We start from the raw sequence: 17,855 nt of genomic DNA, 5'->3' as shown, positions 1-17,855 counted from the left end.
AACTTTCCTTCTTTTTAGTTACAAAAAAAAAAAAAAAAAAAATGGCGTCGTTCAAAAGGTCCACCCGACGAAAACATTGCGTATTCGTGCCAACTGTCGTAAACAGATTTTTATAATATTCTTATTAAAGGGAGAAGAAAAAGGGCAGAGATTAACTTCATAAATAAAAAAAAAGACGTAGTACTCCTGTAGATGACATCTGCATTTTATTTAGATTGGCTGACTGACACAATCTACACCCATTAAGATATAACCAAAAAAAATCACATCGACGATTCGTAATTTATTAAGCTTATTTGTTACGGTGGTTCGGCGTTGCCCGGAGTCACACATATAAAATATCTTCTTCTTCTCTTCTCTTCTTCTCTTCTCTCTCTTCTATATTCTTCTTCTTCTTCTATCTTCTTCTATCTATCTATCTATCTTCTTCTTCTATCTATTCTTCTTCTCTTCTATCTATCTTCTATCTATTCTTCTATATAAATAAAATGAACTCATTTTTTCCCGTGGGATTTTGACCTTAATAGGATTAAAAATCAAGATATTTCATGCAAATATAATATGCACAAACGGCAGAACAATATCTGAGGTGTGTTATAGGCTTATTATTTCTCAAATTCCTCGATAATCTTAGATTTCTATACTTTTTCTGCTGAGAAGTCACGGCCAAAATCGGTTAAGATCAATGGAAGTGGTAAAATATTTTCTCTCTAATAAATTCCTCCTCCCCCTGCCACCACTTAACACCGTTTGGGGATCGTTCACAAGGAACAGTTGAGAAGAGAACACCGGTTTGCCTTCGTAGTTCTTTCATGTGAAGTTATTTAAAATCACGAAACTTAGCTGCAGTGCTCTGTGGCGTAGTGGTTAGCGTGCTGGACACTTCACATTATATTTTCACGTTCGCGCCGACCTACCGTAGTCGTTTTTTTTTTTTTTTTTCCTAAACAACTGGAATGGACTTTTCTTGGTGGCCGAACTGTTAACGTTGCAGATGTTTTTTTTTTTGTTTTTTTTTTTCACACTTTATTTTCCTACTTTTACTCATGACTCCGGGTTTGATCCTTCCTACTTACCTACCATAACATTTTTTTAAACTCCCCCCCGTCCCGGAAACAAACACTCGAGCAACGCCGGGTACCCCCGCTAGTATATAATAAGCGATTTAAAGTGGTCAGTGATGTAAAACATCGGATAAGCAATAAAAATATTATTTTCGTTTCTTCAACTTTAAAATGAGCTAATGAGAAAGACATTTTATTTTTCTAACGTCATGAGTTTTATTGTTTACTTTGAAACTATCTTAACTCATATACAGTAAATCATGATTCATTCTGGATATGATTCATTAATTTTCATACATCGTGCATTTTCCTGATTTAATGGTTGCGTAGTAAATGGTTACGTAGTTAATCTTTATATGTATGACTATTTCTTTCATGGTCATATATTTTATGTTTTTCTTATTTAATGGTAACAAATGTTCGCCGTAATTACGTATTTTGATTGTTATATATTTAAGAGGTGTATTTACTGGTTACGTATTTAATGGTTACGTATTTAATGAGTATGTATTTAATGATTAATAATGGTTACGTAGGAAAGACTATGTGTGTAATGGTCATTTTTAATGTTATATATTTAATCGTTACGTAATTTAATGTATACGTATTAGGTCGTTACGCAGTTAATAGTGATGTGTATAATGTTTATTTATTTAATGGTTACGCATTTAATGGTTACGCATTTAATGGTTACGCATTTAATGGTTACGTATTTTATGTGTACGAATTTAATGGTTACGATCCATATGGTTATATGTACAATCATTACGTAATTCATGATTATGTGTTTTACTGTTATGTATTTACTATTAATGTGTGTAATGGGTAACGTTTTTAATCTTTTCGCGTTTAATACTTAGGTACTTAATGGTAACCTATTGAATTGCTAATATAAAAAATATAAAGTATAGGTTGCTATATTATTGTTATACTCTTGTTATATGAAAATTGTTTCGTAAGAATATATACTTTCTGAAATGGTAACCTATTGAATTGCTAATATAAAAAATATAAAGTATAGGTTGCTATATTATTGTTATACTCTTGTTATATGAAAATTGTTTTGTAAGAATATATATTTTCTTAAATATTTTTCACATGAACCTATTATTCTGCATATTTGGATTATTTTGCTACACCCTTCAGATTCTTTATTTTAAAATTTTAGCTGGCATTTTCAATATATATTGCTAAGTAACAACACAGTAACAATAATATTATAGTCAGGTGGGAGATATATATTATAAAACATGTTTTATGTTGCAGGTGAATATATTCCATAACGACATACACGTTTAATAGTTAGGTTTTATATTTTATCCATATATTCGTGTACGTGTAACTGCGTGTATGTATATACGTTGTATCATTTAGTTGATCGTCTAGTGTGTATATTTTTACATTTATGCAACAGTTCTAACAGGAAACGATTGGCATGGACATATAGAAAGAGTTGTAGACAGCAGTTCTATTTAACAGATGTAAATAACACAACACATACCTGAATTATTTATGAAAATCTATTCTCATGATCTGGCCGGCATTTTTAGAGATTACGCGTTGACTGTCCGAAGTGACGCCGCTTCCCACGTCATCTTTGTTGTCCGTTCTCTCCAATGCCCAAGTAACGACTGCCTAGAATCTCCACGAATCTACATACACCACACGTATCTTTACGTCACATCATTACGTGTCTCAAACCAACCTAAAGGAACCACAATCTAGTTATTTGTTTACGCAAACCCCAAAATAATGTTTACATCTATTTTCTATTTCCACATTCCTTTTGCGATTTATATGTCAATCATCTTTTCCCCAATTTATTTGTTTATTCTTCTAATCATAATAATCGATGCAGCCGTCGCTCAAATCAATTAACAACAACAACAACAACAACAACAATAATAATAATAATAATAATGTTTTGACCCCTGGCCCTGCTTGCCACAGTTAACACAGATATTACGCTATGATCACAGCCCAAAGGGTCATAACATTACACCAATAGCATAGATTTAGTAAGAAAAACAGATCAGTATAAAATTTTAAAAAAGAGTTTCACTTTGCACTAAACCGTTTACGATTCATCAAATGTTTCTGTTGTGCGCGAAGCAAGATTTGTTAAAATTTGGGGAATTTCTGCCTTGAATTATTGGTACAAAAATCCGAACTATTCAGTTTCCGACAAGAACATGAACTGGATTTGACTAATATATATATATATATATATATATATATATATATATATATATATATATATATATATATATATATATATATATATATATATTGTTTTCGGAATAAATTTGGCACAAAATCAACAGACGAAACAATATTCATCACAATATAAGATGTAGTTCGAATAATCCAAGATGAATATGTATTTGAAATTTCAAATCATACATATTCAAATATTTTCAATTAAAATTTGCTTTAATAATTAACCTCCGTGTTCCAGTCATTGTTCGTTCCTAATACAGCCATCATCATTTGTTTGAATCTATCTGATATAACTCCGTCCATAACTCCCCACCCCCCCAGATGCGCACAAGCAAACGCTGTGTCGGACTTAATGATGCTTTGAAATTTAATAAGCCGAACTTTATAAATTCTAACGCAGTTACTGATTTATATGATAAACCCTTTCAGTATAGTCGATACTAAACAGTTGGCTCTGTTCCCAGTGCATCCCTATTTTAGAAATGAAACAAAGGGGATTATTTTTTTTGGCTGATATCGGAAGCAATTTGCTCTAATTAGTAATTTAGACATTTCTTTCTATCCCTGATCATCTGATGCCGTTGTTAAATCTATGTCATATATTTAAATTGATGTTTCGATCTATTGTCGTCGAAACATATTTAGCAAAACAAGAAACGAAGAGTGTATACTTTAAAATAGAAACTGACCCTCATTAATGTCCTAAATAATTTTTAGCTTCATCTGGATAATCTCGAGTTTTTGAAGTGACTTGTATAAAAGAGTCAGTAGAATATTAGTAAAATATGCTATGCTAATCTTATTATAACTATTGAATTTGGCCTTCAGAACAGGATCAAAGTGTAGAATCTGTTTTGATGCTACACTTCGTCTTTTAGTCGCCGGTCTGTGGAGGAGACATCCTTCATGACTGAGGAAATTGATACTTTTTGTTCCTATCCAGAGTGCTCCATTTTGGGGAGCCGCCTTTTCCTTACATTTTAACCGACCTTGTGTCTAACTCTGCCCTCCTGGGGAGGCAATTAAATAGAAACAATTGAATATGGCTTTAATCGTGTATGATGACAGTTTTACATTCTTTTCTATTAAACACATAGTCATGTCATGTTGTTACCCTGGAAGGAAAACACGGACATGGAGATGAGATAGAAAAGATAAAATATATTGAAACAAACACAAAAAAAACTACACACAAAGAGCAACCGTCGTAGTAAGTATCGCCAAGACAGCCGACTACGAGAGTACACTGAGCGACGTTTACCTCTCTCTCACCGCGCGAGGACGTGAAACAAGGTCGGAATGTAGGAAAATGGGTCAGTGTTCCTTGAGAAGGAGCACGTCGGTCCTGCAAAAATATGTCTGAGTAACCCCGTCGGCATTTCCCAGTAAGTGCATCTCAGGCAATAAACTATAAATTTGTTCCTCGTGGAAGCCGGTGCGACAAATTCTAGGAGGTTGTACCTGCTGTTGTTACTGAGAACATTTCGCATGAGTCCGACAACAAAAAAGCCACTGAAACGGCTCACTTTCTGTCGGACTGATTGTCGAGGTTGTGCCCTCGATTTACGTGTACAACGAAAGTGCACGCAAGTCGAGGTTAATTTTACACATTAGATTGGTCCCCACAACATATCCGGAAATTCTAATATCGCTTTCTCCACTAACACTACATGCAGCAGCTAATCAAACGTGACTCTTGGGGACACTGTCGATAACTTAATTCTTTTTTTTTTTACTTTATTTCCTAGTATATACCGTAGATTTTATGCAACGTGTATTGAATTAAAAACTGACTGAACATCGCGTATTGGACTTGACTTACTAAATATGCACGGTGATATGGTGAGGTAATTGATATGGGATCAATTCTTGAAATTTTTGTTTGGTTCTGTGAAAATTTTACTATTTGTGCATTACTGTAGGTTTTCCTTAGTACTTTGGAGACTGTAATCGGATATGTTTTGATGGGTTGAATATTAAACCTCTCTTAAGCATTTGTAATGATTTTAGCATCAGTCGGTGAAATCATGATTTTATTTTCATGAGTTTAACCGATTCATTCGTTATATATATATATATATATATATATATATATATATATATATATATATGATGACTGCTGCATATTTCCAGATGATTGCCGTCACATTTATTTCTCCCAGTCTCGTCCTCCATGCCATCTCAGATGACTCTGCACTTCCGCCGAAGATTTTCACATCTTGAAGCAAATGTGACATACAAATTTAGCAATTTCCGGTGAGTTGACTTCCTCTAGAGGTTGAAGGGTATTCCTATGAACAATCACATGTCTTCTCAAACTAGCAGTAGACTTGCAAACTTTGCTGCATGTTAAACTGTTCGTTTGGTACAAAGATGACCTGAACAGGAGTTTTGTGCGACTTAAGGTGGTTGACGTAGCCAGCTTTTGACAAAAGCACTCCTTCACAAGTGTCGCATTTCCAACTCTGTGTGTCATGGTTAAGACCATCAATTAAACCTTTGCGAAGCTCTCACTTCAGATTGCTGTAGGCCTGCTTTCTTTTCTCTAGAGCATCACAACTTTCACGTACAAGCTTTCGCCAATTCGCCCTTTGCAGAGTAAGTTCTGTCCATGTGTCGGTATCGATTCGTAAGACTTTGTATTTGTATATATATATTGTATATTGAAGGTACAATTCCAGGTTTTTAGTTTGAAACGAAGTAAAATTCTGGAATCGAACGCAGTTAATAAAATTAAAATGAATATATTTTTTGTTAGGTAGATACGATTCCAGGGATGCATTAAATTATCCATCGATCAAATTCAAATATTTTATCACAATAAAAAATCATTAATCCATTGGTTTTCTAACATGTGCTATTTTCATCATAAAATAAACATGAATAAAAAATATGAAAAGGAAATATATAGGAATCGTCTTTCCGAGATATAGTAGACATTTTCCTTTGAATAAGAAATAAAAATACATCAATCAACTAATTAGCCAGTCAATCATTTAATTTATAAGGTAGTAATAACAAAAAATCTGAAAAAAAAACACTCAAGGGCAGACTTCAGTATAAACTAGTTTCATTACAATTTACGCCCTTTAAAGACTTTCCACTTATCCCAGAAAAAATGAAACAATATAACCTTCCCTTTATTATAAAAAGTCAGCGAACCAAAAGTATAGAACAAGGACAACATTAAATTTAAACAAACACAAACGCGGAAAATAATAATGAACATAATAAAAAAAATTAAACAAATAGATACTAGCTAATAATACGAAGTAATAAAGCTTGGTAATTAAATTAAACTGTAAATGATATTGTATATCAAGACACGCCTGATATTACTAGAAAAAAAGTATTACAAAAATAAAATAAAAAGCTGTTAGAGAACCATAGAACATATAAATAAAAAAATAAACAAATAAAGACGAGTTAATAATGCAAGCATAAGTTATTATGGTTAAGCTGACAGCCTGACGCAAGTAAAAAAATCTTACATGTAAAATACTTTATAAAAATATACGTATATGCGTACATGTATAGTTATATCTATGCACATAAATTGGACCAATGAAATAAAATTTTATAGCTGGTTCAACCATATATATATATATATATATATATATATATATATATATATATATATATACATATAAATATATATATATATATATATATATACATAACAATATATATATAACCATATATATATATATATATGTATAAGGAATGAAAAAATATACCAGCGGTGGTTGACGTTATGTTTAAAGAAAAAATAGAAAAAACCGAATGAAATTATTAAAAAAATCAACGTTTCGTCCCTGTTTCAGAAGACATCTTCAATTATCCTGAAGATGTCTTCTGAAACAGGGACGAAACGTTGATTTTTTAATAATTTCATTCGGTTTTTTCTATTTTTTCTTTAAACATATATATATATATATATATATATGTATATATAAAATATATATTGTTACGTGAGTTTGGGTCTATCTGTCACAGCTTTGCATTGTTCTGCCTATTATATACCTATATATATATATATATATATATATATATATATATATATATATATATATATATATATATATATATATATAATATAAAGCTGAAGGTCTCTGTGCGTGTGTGTGTGTGTTTAAAAAAACTGATTGAATATAATAATAGAAAATGTATCGAGACACAGGAATGGGTATGTTTGATCTGCCAGAAGGGCGGTTCATTAAAATTGTGGGGTCTGCGTTCGCGCGTGCTCCACAAATATGGAAATAAAACATTAAAAAATTAAAAAACACGTTTACAAGTGTTTTTTGATATAGATGTATATAAGAATACTTTGATAAGTATGTTTTAACTTAAGTAGGGATGGTATCATAAAATTGTTGGGTCTGCGTTCGCGCCTAGCCTCCATAGAATTGAAATAGGCACAACATTTAATAAAGACTATTCATATCTATCTGCGTAAGTATACCTTGATAATTATGTTTCAGTTTGAAGAAATATGGTATAATAAATTTATGGGGTGTTCGTTCGCACCTAACGTCCATAGAATGGAAATATGTCACAAAGTTTAACAAGGTTTTTTAATATAGATCCACAGAATATTGTGATAAGTGTTTCAGTGTGAACAGGTATGGTATAATAAATTATGGGGTTTATTTATTTTATTTTTACTTTCATTATATTTTGGTTTGGTTTTGATATCCCCAAATTCAACCCAAATTTCCAACCCTTCCTTTTCATAACCTATCATACTTTCATAAATCAAAGTCCATTTTCTGTAGGCTGTTTTTGAACCCAGTCAACGCCGAGTACTTTTGCTAGTATATATATATATATATATATATATATATATATATATATATATATATATATATATATATATATATATATATAACGTGAGTTTGGGGCTATCCGTCACAGCCTTGCATTGCTCTGCCTATTATGAATGTCAATATCTTTCATGTACACATCAAACTAATTTAACTCAAAATATGTGCGTAATTATAAACATATAAATACATACATGTAAATATAGATATGCGTGGACAGATGTGTTGATAGAGAAATAAATAGGTGTATAGTCAATTAAAACCGGACGATCTTTAAAATAACCAGTGCATGCAGATTGGTCGAAAGATATGATCGTTGCCACAATATTTTTGGATTAATTGACGTGTCCATGGTTACCTCCAGTGATTTCAATGATAAATCGCATCGATCTTAGTTTTTATTTAGCAATTCAATCACCTTTTCCTTAGATTCTATTTGGCCTACCGATCACCAGATTAATTGAAATCGGCCACATCACTTGATTGCATTCGAAAGAGACTCAGCAGATCAAATATCGACGCAGATCGAAGGCCAATGGAGCTGAAACGGAATATATATATATATATATGTATATATACGTATATATATACTATATATATATATATATATATATATATATATATATATATATATATATACAAAGGGTGATAGATAAATAACTGTGAAATTATCAACAAAGGAGGAAATAACAAAATCAAATTTATATGTACAATCGTATATAATAAAATATTAATCAACGTTTCGCCATTATTTCAGAGGACATCACCAGGAGTTCGTCGGAAAAATGTAGAAGAAAACGATTACAGACCATATACGAGTGAAAAAAAAAATCCTAAATTTCTTCCCATTCTGGGCAGAGACTATAAATGTGCGCGCGGAAAGGTTGGATTATTCTATGCATATATATATATATATATATATATATATATATATATATATATATATATATATATATATATATATATATAATTTATTTATACAAACATTAATGGCTACATATGTGCATACATGTTTCTGTAATCCCCCGCGTTGGGGGATTACGTCTTCAGGCCAAGAATTACCGTCGAAAACTGATATTTCAATCAAAAAACATTTTCCTATTTCGTTTGTAAAGTTAGAATGTAACCTGGGTGGGAGTCATAACTCGGTTACAGACTGTAAGACAAAGATACTAAATTCTCAAGCACCTTATGCCATAAAAACCAAAAGATGGGATGGATAGAGAGAAAGGGAAATGAAAAAGAAGATGTTTATTATCTTCAAAGACCTCACTTGTCCTCTCACCGAGTTATGACTCCCACCCAGGTTACATTCTAACTTTACAAACGAAATAGGAAAATGTTTTTTGATTGAAATATCAGTTTTCGACGGTAATTCTTGGCCTGAAGACGTAATCCCCCAACGCGGGTGATTACAGAAACATGTATGCACATATGTAGCCATCAATGTTTGTATAAATAAATTTAATATACCTGCTCTGTTCACTCATTGAGCACTCTTTGGTTGACACATGTTGTTTCATTGGATGTACTTCTAGGAAACTAAACTCTACTGGCTATATATATATATATATATATATATTTATATAAATATATATATGTATATATTTATATAAATATATATATATATAAATATATATATAAATATATATATATATATTTATTAAAACGTTATTCATATACAAATGTACATGCACATTTACTTTTTTTTATCTTATTTTATTTTGTTAAAATTATATGAGGAGAGACGATCAAGGACATATAAATAGATTACCCAGGATATGTATTCATATTTGGCTCTCTGATTATTATATTTTCTATAATAGGTGCTAAATTGTAGAAACCTTTTGTTTGCGTGATGGTGCTAGTATTCGAAATGATTGCTGATTCAAGAGATCTTAGCTTAGCTCTATCTATAATATATATATATATATATATATATATATATATATATATATTTATATTCATCCACATACAGTACAGTTTCGTTGTATCACAACTCATCAGTGCCACTCGACTAGCACCTCTCCTAATCCAGGGATTAAACCTAGAACCATCGCGTTGATGGTCAGCAGCTTGTTCATGGCTAATAGAGCCAGAGATCGATTTGTGGCCTAGTTCGAATAATTTGACCGGCGGTAATCGTGACTACCTTCTCTGATTGTTCCCGAACGAATGACACACTAGTGCCGTAAGTATGAAGAAATAATTTTTTTGTATGTTGTCAACGCGAAGAACTAATAACAACACAAGTATATATATATATATATATATATATATATATATATATATATATATATAGAGAGAGAGAGAGAGAGAGAGAGAGAGAGAGAGATCCGTGTTCAATACATTAGTAGAGTTAGGTAGTAAGTTATGAAAATATAGATGGCAATTAATCTACACAGAATATTCTGCGTTTCATTCCTGTGAGAATTCGTCAGGATTATATATATATATATATATATATATATATATATTATTATTATTATTATTAAAAATATTTTACAAAAAGAATCATAAAGCAAAGTGTCTCCGTTACTATTTACTTGAATATATATATATATATATATATATATATTTGTATGCATATACATATATATATATATATATATGTATATAAATATACACACACACACACATATATATGCATATATAGTAAAAGGATTCATAATTTTGAATTAAAAATCAGTTTCAACAATAATAACTATTTAATATTTGCTCGTATATATGTATATCTATATAGATATATACATATAATATATATATATACATATACCTGTATATATATATATATATATATATATATATATATATATAGTAAAACGTTTTAGAATTTTAAATTCAAAATCAGTTTCAAAATGAAAACAAACAAAACCAATAGATTGTACGATCGTTTCGGAAACGATGATTTTATTTAAATAGACAATATATCTTGAACAATAATTTGATAAAAGATTTTCTTTAAACAAAGTCTCATCAGCAGAAAAATGGCATGCTTTGACATGGTCTTAACAATATGCCAAAAATAGATGAACCGAAACTTTAAAAGCAGGCGGAAAAAAGGAATATCTGTCTTACTACAAAAAATGCTAGTTTCATTTTGGTGTCTTTACCCCCCCATATTTATGCTGATGAGGTGACTTTGTTGAAAGAAAATCTTTTATCAATTTTGTTCAATTTTCAATAAAAATATCGTTTTCGAAACGATCGTAATATCTGTTCCTTTTTGTTTTTTTTCCTTTCGAAAGTTGTTTATAATTCCAAAATTTTAACCGTTTTAATATACACTTTATAGTATAAATACATTTACTAGTACATTAAAATAGGCTGTGCTCTTTAGACTCTAGTTCTAGACCTTACAATGGTGGAAGAGGTGGCTGGTCACTTTTAATTCATACAAAACCAAGCTTATATCTTTACATCATCAACGCTCTGATCCCCATCTGGCATCAATTGAAATGAATGGCTCTCTTTCTTGTGGAGGCTCCATGTTTTGACAAGCTTCTGGGCTTGACCTTTACTCCTGATCTGAAATGGAACACGTACATCAAATCTGTTGCCAGGGACGCTGGGAAAATGGTGAGATCCTTCTACCGCTCCAGAAGATATCTCACTACTGATGCAATTCTTTATCTGCATAAAAGCCAAGTACGTCCAAGGATGGAGTACTGCTGTCACATCCGGACAAGAGCTGCTAAAAACAGCCTATCCTGCCTTGACAGAGTACAAAAATAGACTTCGTGGTTCAGTGGGTGATGCCTTTTTCTCTTCCCTGCAACCTCTCTCCCACAGAAGAGACGTTGCGAGCCTGTCTTTGTTTTATCGTTATTTCCATGGCAGGTGCTCGTCTGAGCTCCAATCCTTCGTCCCCCCTCGCCAATCGTTCACGAGAAACACCCATCTGGCTGAAACTACTGTCAATAACTTTCCCCACTCTTTATCTGTGCCCAAATCCAAACGTAGATTCCATGAGCAAAGCTTCTTTCATAGAACTGCACGCCAGTGGAACTCTCTGCCGCTTCCCTGTTTCCCACCTGACTACAACTCGGACATCTTCAAGTCCAACATAAACAAAATCCTGACAAACCGCCCCCTTAAGTAAGACACTCTATCAAAACCCCCAATACTAATGATTACTACAATACTATCTCATTTATTACTGTACACGCAATACCCCTTATCCCTGAGTGGCCTTCTGGCCTTAATAAGTGGTGACCCCCATGTAAATATGTATATATATATATATATATATATATATATATATGGGTGTGTGTGCGTGTATGTGTATGTGTGTGTGTGTATGTGTCGTACGTGCTGTTTTATTTAGCTAACAAACTAGATTCCTTGTTATTCTCACCCATGGTTGAAAGTTTTCATTATCCAATGATAGAGCTTTTTCTCAGACAATGAAAGCAATGAATATTTAATTACAACATCTTTTTACCATTAAACGATATAAATCCTGATAGGAATAAGAATATGAGTGCCTAAATTAAGCAATCTTTGATTTGGCAGCATCAGCATCATTTGGATGCGATGTTCTTCATTGTTGCGAGGTTATTAATGGAATATCCTTAAACAGGCAATAGAATCTGCGATATAAATCCATTTGGACTAATTGCGGACTGAGAGTTGAAACTTGACGGTTTCAACCATTCCAAAATGGTTTATGAGAAATCGATAAACGTTAGGGGAATGCCTTCTTGGATTCTTTTAGATTCTGAGTGATATTAAACACACACACACGCACACTTACCCCCCCCCACACACACGTATACATATATATATATATATATATATATATATATATATATATATATATATATATATGAAATTTATTTATACAAACATTGATGGCTACATATGTGCATACATGTTTCTGTAATCACCCGCGTTGGGGGATTACGTCTTTAGGCCAAGAATAATCGTCGAATGTGGGGAGGCATTGTAAATTGGAACAATGCGCCATCCCATTAAGCCAAGGCTACGACATCCTACCTTAAGTCATTAAGCATTAATGAAGAAAATTTGATGACACGCCCACCTTGTTCTTCAGATATAAACGTAACTGAGCCGCTCTGGTCAATAATAAAGATGGGAGTTTATGAGGAGGTGCTCAATTCCCGTGAAAGGATGAACTTTGGAAGAGGATTTTGGAAGGTTTCTATAGCATCACAGGATTAGAATAACTTTCAAAATATTTGTTCAAATTCCACAAAAATCTGTATACTCTTTCAGTGTACCAAATTTCAGCTCTTTGCGTTTCCCAGCAATTTAAAAATTAAAAAAAATATATATAATGACACGCAATAAAGCGATACAAAAGGTTTATATAGTACCTTCCACCACGTTATTTTGTGCGTTGTCTAGAATTATTTTTATTGCGCGTGTGTGTGTATGTGTGTGTGAGAGAGAGAGAAACAGGAGAGAGAGATATAAAACCAACTGAGCAGCTCTGGTCAGTAATAAAGATGGGAGTTAATGAAAGTGTTCAATTCTCGTCGAAGGATGAAATTTGGAGGACGATTTTGGAAGTTTCCTATAGTGTGTGAAATCCGCCGATTAACACCATCAATTGACAGGAGGCTATTCAAAGTGATTTTGAGGGATGGGAGTTATGTTGATAAATAAATATTTCCTTAAACAAAATAATGTGAAATCCGTTCTTGTTTTTGGTTAATACTGTTGTTTTTTTTATTAATATAAATAGAAATATGAAGTTATAATATTGTTTTATTACTGAAAACATACATTTTGAAACACTTGCAATAAAGTCATAGACACTTAAAATTACAAGAAAATAGAAACATTTGCATAACTTCAAAAATATTTGTTCAAATTCCACAAAAATCAGGAGAATAACACCTGTACCAATTTTTTTTTTTTTTTGCGTTTCATAGCAATTTAAAAATTAAAAAATATATTGATCCCCAATAAAGCGGCACACCGGGTTTCTATAGTACTTTACACAAAATGATTTTGTGCGCTGTCTAAAATTATTTTTATTTTGTGAGAGAGAGAGAAATGAAGAGAGAGAGAGAGAGAGATAGTTAGTGGAAAATAACACTCGAGGCCAGAGTTTATCATCCAAACTCTGACAGTAATTGGAATAATTGCTTAGAAGACAATACTTTTTTTTTACACGGTGGTCACCACTTATCAAGGCCCGGAAACAACTCAGGGATAAGGGTTATTCCAAGTACAGTACGTTAGTGTGGCGATTTGAAAGTGTTTACTTAAGGGGGCGGTTCATTAGGAATTTCCTACGGCTGCGATGAAGAACAATACACATGAGAACACCCTATATCTCTATAAATCAACTATTCGCCTGCGCGTGCAATATTGTTTCAACATATGGCTCGGTGAATCAACTACTAGTTTCTATCTATTAAGTAGAATCCCAAAATGATCGTTAATCGAATAGGCAGTTCACTCTCAACATGTCTAGTCGTTGCAATCCTTCATCCCTGTGATTTCTTACGATGTCTTTATGGAATTTGCTCTAACTCGAAGCACTGGTTCCCTTTCGATGTAAATACTCCTAACTAACTTGACAATCAGCAAAACTCCATGTTTTCTTTCCTGTAGATCCACCGATGCCAGCATCCTTTCAACTGGAAATTATTTTTATCATGCAATAACTTTAGCTCTCTTCTTGTATCCTAACCCTCCGACCGTAAAACGGGCAGACGTTTAAATAACGTGAAGAGATATCTCGCTGCTCAAGTCCGTATTTAGGGTGCTCCATATACGTATGGTCCATAATTGACATTACTCTTTCATGTTTCAGCGACAATGCAACATATTTGGTGTAAAAAAATGTTTCTAAATATTTTATAAAAGCGTGTTGGATATTCATTACTTAAACATGGTGGACAAGTCAATTATATATTGCAATTTATTTGTATCAGATATTGTGGCATTTTACAAAGAATGTTGCTGATTATTTTATTGATGGATTTTTTTCATGGAAATCCTCAACGTTCTTTGGATTCATATATAATCTCTACTAGTATATAAAACCAAGTGTGCGTGTGTGCTAGTTCTTTCCCTTTGGACTCCGAAACGGCTGGATCGATTTGTATGGAATTTAACACTAATATACTTTATTTATCTGCCAGTGTTCTTAGATAGTTTTTTTTATCGGAATGTTTTTGTCAAATATCGATAATCGAAATAATTCGATGAAAACAAAACAGGTGATTTTGACCAAAGTTAACCTAACATCACACGTGCTTTGGAGATTTTTTTTACCACAAAAGCAGTAAGGACCTGCATATAAAATCAACAGTGATCTGCGATGTGACTTTAACTAAAGTAGGATTTATTTTACATATGAATTACCTCTTATCAAGACTTAGAGACTACTCGAGGATTAGTGTTGAGAGTGTACAGTCGTCAATTAGACAATATAGTAATAATTAGTAATCGAAATTCAGTAAATTTGTTTAATGAAGTGGAAAGGCTTATCAAGAACTTGTTTACGTTGGACTTGAAGACAATCAGATTGTAGTCTGCTGGAAAGCAGGAAAACGGAAGACAGTTCCACAGGCGTGCACTTCTCAGAAAGAAGCTTTGTTCATGGAATCTACGTTTAAGTTTAGGCACAGATAAAGAGTGGGGGGATTATTTATAGTGTTTTCAGCTAGAAGAGTGTTTCTTCTGAACGTTTGGCAAGGGGGCACAGATTGAAGCTCAGTCGAGTACTTGCCATTAAAATAACGATAAAGCAGAGACAAGCTCGCAACATCTCTGCTGTGAGATAGAGGTTGCAGGGAAGAGAAAACGACATCTTCCACGAGACTACGAAGTCTATTTTGAACTCTATCAAGGCAGGACAAGTCCTTTCAAGTAGCTCCTGCCAAGATGTGGCAACAGTACTCTATCCTTGGACGTACCTGGCTCTTTTATAGATAAAGAATTGCATCAGTAGTGAGATATATTCTGGATCGATAGAAGGATCCCACTATTTTCCCAGCGGCATGGGCAACAGATTTGATGTACGTGTTCCATTTCAGATCAGGAGTAAAGGTCAAGCCCAGAAGCTTGTCAAAACATGACGCGTCCCCAAGACGAGAGCCATTCATTTCAATTGATGCCAGATGGGGATCAGAACGTTGATGATGTAAAGATAGATGTATTAAAAGTAACCACCACTCCTTTCCCCACTGTAGCACGTACTCAAGATCAGAGGAGAGAGAATCGGAGAGAACTTGGTCGTTTACGGTCCTACATGTGCTACAATAGATAGTAGTGTTATCAACATAAATGTCTACAAATGATGTAAGGAGGTGATTTGGAAGATCATTAACGCAGATCAGGAAAAGTGTTGGGGCCAGGACTGACCCCTGAGGAACTCCAGTATTAATACTGTGAGCTTCTGATTTAATTGCAAAATGGGCAATTTCTCTGATTTTGCTGACAAAACGTATACGACATAATCATGTTGACACACAGATTCCCGCTGGATCACCAAAGTTAAGCAACATTGAACTCGGCTAGTACTAAACGGGTGACCATTTGCGCCTTCCCTCTGCTGTTTGTGCTCCCCGCTTATCTCGACATTGTTTCCAGCCGCCTTGGACTTCTCCTTGCCACTGGACCCAAAAAGTGTCGCTTAAGGACTGGTAAGGTTGAGATTGCGCAGCACTTGTCTCACAATTACACGCTCAGCTGCCCTTACAGGGGGTATCATTTGTTTTTACAGATTGAACGGAGCAATCGTCCAAATATATCTAGTAGTGAACCATTCGTGGATTATCATTCAATCCCAAGCAACGTCGGGTTTCCGTGCTAGTTATTTTGTGGTTATTCTTTTCTGCTTTTATTATTCTGAATACCAAAGTCATATTATTAGAGAGCAAGCGTATGTACATTGTGGTCAGTTAGAGCTTGATGTTTAAAAAAAAGTCAGTCGAAAAGGTCAAATTTCCGTAATCTTAGGTTAATTGTAATTTCGCTATGACTGATGCATATCACGCGAGAAAATTAAAGTTTGCTAATTTCAAATTCCCCGAAAATAATTTCACTCTTTCTAAAAGTCAAAAATGTGATTAAAATTAATTGATTTTGTGGCTTTTGCGTATGATTTCAAATGAGATGTCTTTAGTATTTGTTTAGAGATACTACAATCGTGTGATTAGTCAAATGATTTAGTCGTAATTTCCAACGGACACAGAGGAATCCAGCCGTCTTTTATGATGATGCATAATACCCAATTATTTTTTTAGAAAAAACATCAGAGGCGAATGAAAATAGTCTACAATACGGTACTTGTACAGTTTAATCAAGACATTAAAAAATGAAAATATCGAAAAAACAAAAGTTATATTGTACGTATCCGTTTTGGACTGAAGATCTCCGAAAAAAATCATTTAATTTGATCGAGTAGTTTTTTTTTTACAGCAGAAAAACACGTTTTAATGACAGCACGTTGAAGGTAGACATCTTTGAATTTTTTGAAACGCCAAGGGGCTATAACTCAAAGCACCGAAGCTTCCACCCCTATTTTTAATACTAGCTGCTCTTCATAAAAATCGTACCTTTTGCTTATTTTTTTTCGCTGTAAAAAAAAGAAAAGAAAAAACTTGAAATTAAGTAAAAATGTTGTATCGGAGAACTTCATTCCATAACGGATACGTACAATATAAACTTTTTTCGATATTTTTATTTTTTAATGTCTTGAATAAACTGTGCAAGTACCTACAATGCAGTACAATCAATAATGGTTACAACATTTCACGCA

At 33.0% G+C, this 17,855-nt stretch overlaps 1 protein-coding gene across 1 annotated transcript in view; it reads right to left on the bottom strand.

Annotated features, from left to right (window-relative positions):
* The window catches only part of LOC145296133 (uncharacterized), a 1,188,759-nt gene that overhangs the window by 30,070 nt on the left and 1,140,834 nt on the right, over positions 1 to 17,855 (bottom strand). The window lies entirely within an intron of this gene.

Source organism: Euprymna scolopes, chromosome 16, assembly GCF_053919585.1.
Source record: "Euprymna scolopes isolate OS-2025 chromosome 16, ASM5391958v1, whole genome shotgun sequence".
In the NCBI taxonomy this organism is placed as follows: domain Eukaryota; kingdom Metazoa; phylum Mollusca; class Cephalopoda; order Sepiida; family Sepiolidae; genus Euprymna; species Euprymna scolopes.
The sequence above is the reverse complement of the archived record's forward strand: the minus strand, read 5'-3'. Positions and strand labels throughout refer to the sequence as shown.